This window comes from Octodon degus, unplaced genomic scaffold (genome assembly GCF_000260255.1).
Source record: "Octodon degus isolate 3935 unplaced genomic scaffold, OctDeg1.0 scaffold00022, whole genome shotgun sequence".
NCBI classification, from domain to species: domain Eukaryota; kingdom Metazoa; phylum Chordata; class Mammalia; order Rodentia; family Octodontidae; genus Octodon; species Octodon degus.
The window spans coordinates 17,439,015-17,444,626 of NW_004524598.1; positions in this window are offsets into that span (position 1 = coordinate 17,439,015).

Genomic DNA, 5,612 nt, shown 5'->3' on the forward strand with positions numbered 1-5,612 from the left:
GTATCACTTTTTATAACTGAAAGTGATTCTACAAAGAACTTCTAGAAAGATCTTAAAATTTTAAAAAATATAGTTAAAAAGATCAATGCCAACAAAAGTCTAATCATCACCACTTACCCCAGCTATTGATCATTTGCACTCTGAAGTTAGCAAAATGTCCCATTTTTCTAGGTAATAAAGGTAAATAGTTGAAAACCAAATCATAAGCATTTCATTTCCTATTGAAAAAAGTTAAGAAAAATAATAGCAAAAAGTATTATATAATTTTTTTCCAAACAGTGTTATCTCCAATGTTTTACTCTTGTATACTATAATTTATTAAAAAAAATCAGTAAGTACAAATATTCTTAAAAAGGAAAGAAGATAGCATATTTTGAGTTTTAAATTCTACAGTAGAGCTCATTTCTACTTGTGTTTCAGTCATCTCTAGAAAAGTAAAACCTAACCAGAAACACATTAGAGTGAAACTGCTGCAGAACTGACACAAAAAAGAACTACGGGGGCTGGGGGACAGGGCAGGGAGATGGCTCAGTGGAAAAATGCTTCCCTGACAAGAGCAAGGGACTGAGTTCAATCCCTGGTTCGGCAAAAAGAGAGAGAGAGAGAGAGAGAGAGAGAGAGAGAGAGAGAGAGAGAGAGAGAGAGAACTATGGGAACTCCTAGTTACCCGTGAAATTGCAATTTTTACATAACTACAAAGAAAAAAAAAAAGATTTCCTGAATAATCTCAAACACCTAGACACTTCTGAACATTTGCACTATTAAGTATTCAAGCAAATGAATAGTCATGAATCTCTGGTAAGTCATTGCAATGTTTACATGCTGACATAATTTTCCATATAAAATCCTCAAATACTGAAGCGTGCCCATTTTGTTTCTTTTCTCCTCAGAGGTTCCCTGGAGGAGCTATGTATTATCTACCATAACCCTTGCTTTAGCCTCATCTGAGAATCTGAAATTTTGGGGCTCTAGTGATTTACATTTACTAGATGACAGTTTTAGACAGAGACTGAGAATTTATTGCAAATTTTGGTGACATATTTTAACACATACTTTTCATTTGTGAACTAGTGAAGTAGCCAGTAAAAGTTGGAAGATAAAAGAAAAATGGTATCTTTTCCATGTTATTGTAATCTTCTTTTCCTGTGTTTGACCTGAGTACTCCTGGATTTAACAGGGTAGGTTTTACTTTATTTAAAATCTTCTTTCACATAGGACTAACACCCACCTCAAAAATTAAACAGGATTTATGGCAGAAGCTATCATATTTTGAATTTTTAAAATATAATGATTAGTCTCATCATTTAAAAAGATCAATTTCCTTGTTTGTATTCAATGTGACATTATGAAATTCCACTGCATCTCTGTTGATTTACTATTTTCTCTAGTGTCCTGTGGGGAAGGAACAGGGAACTCTCTTAGAGTGCATATTTGGCAAACCAGATGAGCATGTGAGCTGGTAACCTTGCATCTGGGGACCTTCCTCCTGGTTGGACTCTACTCTGAGAAAACCTTTGGGAGTACATCTGTGTAGCACATAGTTTGATATGAACTGCTGCAGTGATTGGTTGCTCAAAAAGAAAATCCTAAATCCTAGAAAACTGAGGCCAACTTTCAAATGTAAGTTTTTGTTTCTCACTGTGTTTTGGGTGTCTCACCTCTCCTCAGGAGCAGAAGACCCGACATGGGCTTTGAGCTTCTTTTAAAACCATAGGAAGAGAGGCTTTCTTTATGGCTTCATGTACCGAAGAGTAACACAGCAGTTTCCTGAAGCCAGAAGCCCACACTACACTCTCCCTCCTTAAACGGGTCAGTGAAGGGCTCCTGGATCTCTAATTTATGGTGCTACACTCAGGGGTAAGAAAATAAAGGACAACACTTTGATCACGCGAGGAAAGAAAGATTTGTGTAGTTCTATGGTCCTCCTAAAATTGCTCATGTTTCACCTCTGGGAAAGAACTCTTCCTTGTGTTAGATTGACAGTTTTATGATTCGATGGACAGCATTTAATTTTTCAGTCAAGAATTAAGGAGCCCAGTAGCTTTTATTCACTGGCGCTCCCGTGCTCTGAGGCCTTGCTGCCACAAGGCGGGTTTTGACTCTTGCTCCTGACCTATCCCTCGCGTCTTCCCATGTCTGCGGTGCATTACTGCTCATCATTGCCTGTCGTCTTATAGACTCTTCTCCATCTCAGCTAATGTAGTCTTTAAACAAAAATAAGGCGACAAGTTGCCAGAAGAAAAGATAATATCTCAAGTCTTATTTGCATGGAAGAAATTTAAAGTCTTAGCTGTTTTAGATCATAGAAAAACTGCAGCTATTTTGAAAATGTCCTATATTGACAATTTTTGAAAATGAATAAGGTATTTATGCCTTTCTGAAATAAAATGAAAGCATACACCCTGCTTCTTCCTCTGTCCGGTGCAGAGCAGGTGTGGCTCCCATGCCCAGCCGTCACGGAGGAGACCCTGTCCTACTTCAGGCAGAATGTACACAGGCTTCTCTCTTATCTAAGCTTCACAATGAACCATCCCTCTATTTCTGTCTTTTTATCTAAGTTGGGAGATAAGAAGGGCCTAAAACAAACAAAAAGAGCTGCCAAAGAAATAAAGGCAGCTTTCATCTCTCTCCTAAATTCCTACTTGCCAAAGTCGGTCCTCTAAGTTGAAGGCGGTAAGTCAGGATTCCCTATCACCTGCCTCAGTAGTGCACCTGTTGTCCACCTTTGCTGGAAAGGCCACCACCGAGCGTGATGACTTTTGCCACCCACACTGCTCCAGGACTTTGCTGCTGTCCATCTTCCTCAGTGGTAACCAGAAAGCTAATTCCAACTGGCACTTTCTCTGGTCCAGGTTCTAGACATCGCTAGGCTGGACTGCCTCAGATAAAGGAACTTCTTATCTGACGTAAATCCCCACAAGTAATCTGGATAGGTGGTTTTGAGCTGAAGTATCCTAGAAGCAGCCCTGGAATTTAATATGGGTCAACTCTGCATTTTTTGCTTGTTTCTTTGAGACATTTTACACATTGAGAAGATAGTCAATAGGTATGTTCTTTGTGATCGCTACTGTGTGAAAAGATTTAATTAATGGTCATATTTGATTCTCACATGAAGAGTTAGAGACTTCCAGCTCCATTTATCAGAAAGATAAACTGAGGTAGATGGAGGTTAAACAATTTATCAATGCACAGCTGGTAAGATGGAAAAGCAACTGAATCAAAGGCTGCTCTTCTCCAAGTTATGATCTTTTGTACTTTGCTGTAGACCTTTAGTAAAGAAGCTAGCACTGTGCTTGCTCTGAATCTGCTTAACAGAGCAAGATGATTCAGTCAGGGCTAAGTTGCCTTTTTTTTTTTCCTCCATGCTTAAGGATAACTTTGTTAATACAGAAAAACTGCTAAAATGTTATATTTCAAGTTATACATTTTTCTCCTAATTTCTTCAAACAGTTGACAGTTTTAGTCATGTAAATACCTTTTTGGAAGAGTATTATTCATTTCTTAAATACAAATCAAATATATTGATTATATCTGTTACTGGGTTAACAGAACACTGAGCCTATTGGAAATATTTCATGCATCCTGCTTCCTTCCTATTTGAGTGTGAATATAAAGTATTAGAGTTCTCTCTGAAGATTTGTTAAAATATAAAGTTCCTAGTTGTCACAAGATCATTAACCATCATAACTGAAATATTTTGAAACTTAACAAAACACATATGCTCCATAATAGCTTTGTTACTACACGTTTTACTTAAACATCCGCCAACCTTACACTGAATTTAAAGTACTTTCTTCTATTTCCATGGAATTTAATTGCTTTTCAATCTTCCCATGAAGATCAACCTTCTCTCTACAGGTTTTACCATTTGACCACAGAGTTTATGAGAGAAATAAGATGAAGAATGAAGATAATGAGCAAGAAAATGAAGAAGGAACAAAGAAAAGGGAAACAAAGGAATTCAAAACAAAACATGAAGAGAGGCGGTGGGGAAAAGTAAGTAAAGGCAGAGCTCCCAGCATACAGAGGATGGATCGAGGGAAGCTTAATTATTTTTTTTTTACATCTTCTGTTATGATGTATAGAGGTGGACATCTGGACAGTGAGGGGTTGGTATCACATTCAGGGGCATTCAACCACTGAATGCATTCCCCGCCTATTTTATTTTTTACTTTGTGAGACAGGGTCTCATCAAATTGTCCCAGTCGGCCTCAAATTTGTGATCCTGCAGCTCAGATTCCTGCCTCTCTGGGACAGCAGGTGTGCTCCAGCTCACCAGGCCATTTCTGCCCACTGTTCATGGCTTACAGAGATGCGGTCCTGGCTGTCTGACAATGTGCAAGTGAAGAAATTCCAACTGGATCTCGTGTCCTCAATGCACTTGTGAGCCGTCTAGAGGATGGAGTAGGGGAAATTACGACCATCACCCTGCCATATGGGGAGTTGGATGTAATAATGCACTTATTCATCCTTTCATTTGTAGATCTTCATTAATTTAAGAAAATAAGTACAGAAAACTAAAGACAATGTGCTGGCTGCTATAGGATATCAAATGTATCACACAGACTCTTGCGCAAATACCTGGAATGAACTATTTTTCTCAGTGTTCGATAGCTCCCTCGCTTCTCTCAAATAAAAAACAGAAGCCAGAAATGCTTTTGCAACCATGTTCTATCACTGACCATTCATCCTTCAACCAGTTCTCTTCTTCCACAAATCTTTGTAATTTTGTTACTGGAAAAAAAAAATCATCCATGTCATCCTTTGAGCTAGTAACGGCAAAGTCATTTCCTGCACTTCGGGTTCCTTAGGCCACTTCTCTGATTGGTCCCATGTGCCTTCACTTCTGCTTCTGAGGGACCTCTCCTCTCCGTTCCCCTGTTACTTCTCACCTGAACCAAACTGAGGAAGGCTGCTGTCCAAGATCTCTTCCATCCCCTTTTCTCCTTATTATGTACACTTTTATTTTATTTGAATGATGTCTCAAACATGTAAGTATCATTGTGATTATTTCTTTACCTTAAAGCCTGTTGTTTTTCTCATGGGCAAACTGGTACTAAAATCCCTTAAAATTATAAACAAATACCTTCACCCATTTTATTTTTTAAAAAAATCTACTTTCTTAATCCTATTTTACTCTTCCAGGAATGCATGGCTTGTAGCATGTTGTATTTGTTTTTTGGAAATATTTATTAGAAGTCATAGTTAAGGCATTTTATGGGCCATAAAATCCATTTGGTGTATTTTAGTAAGATAAGATTGGAATGTGATGTAGGAGGATGAATGCAGTAGCATTTGAAAGAATGAGCTGGAAAATGGGGTTAATAAATGAAGAAACTTTGTACAGTCAGTGGTTACTAAAAGATGCAGAGCCCAGACTGGAGTTGGAGAGGAAGAAAAAGAGGTGAGATAAGATGTGTGTGAGGAAACTCACATCTGCATTTACCTGTATTGTTGTGTGTTATCTTATGCGGCTACTGTCTTGGCACAGAATGAACGATGAAGAACTCAAGGGTTAGAAAGAACAAGAAGGGGCCAGGGAGATAGATCAGTAGAATAAGTGCTTGTCTGGCAAGCACAAAGTCCTGAGTTCAATCCTGGTACCACAAAAA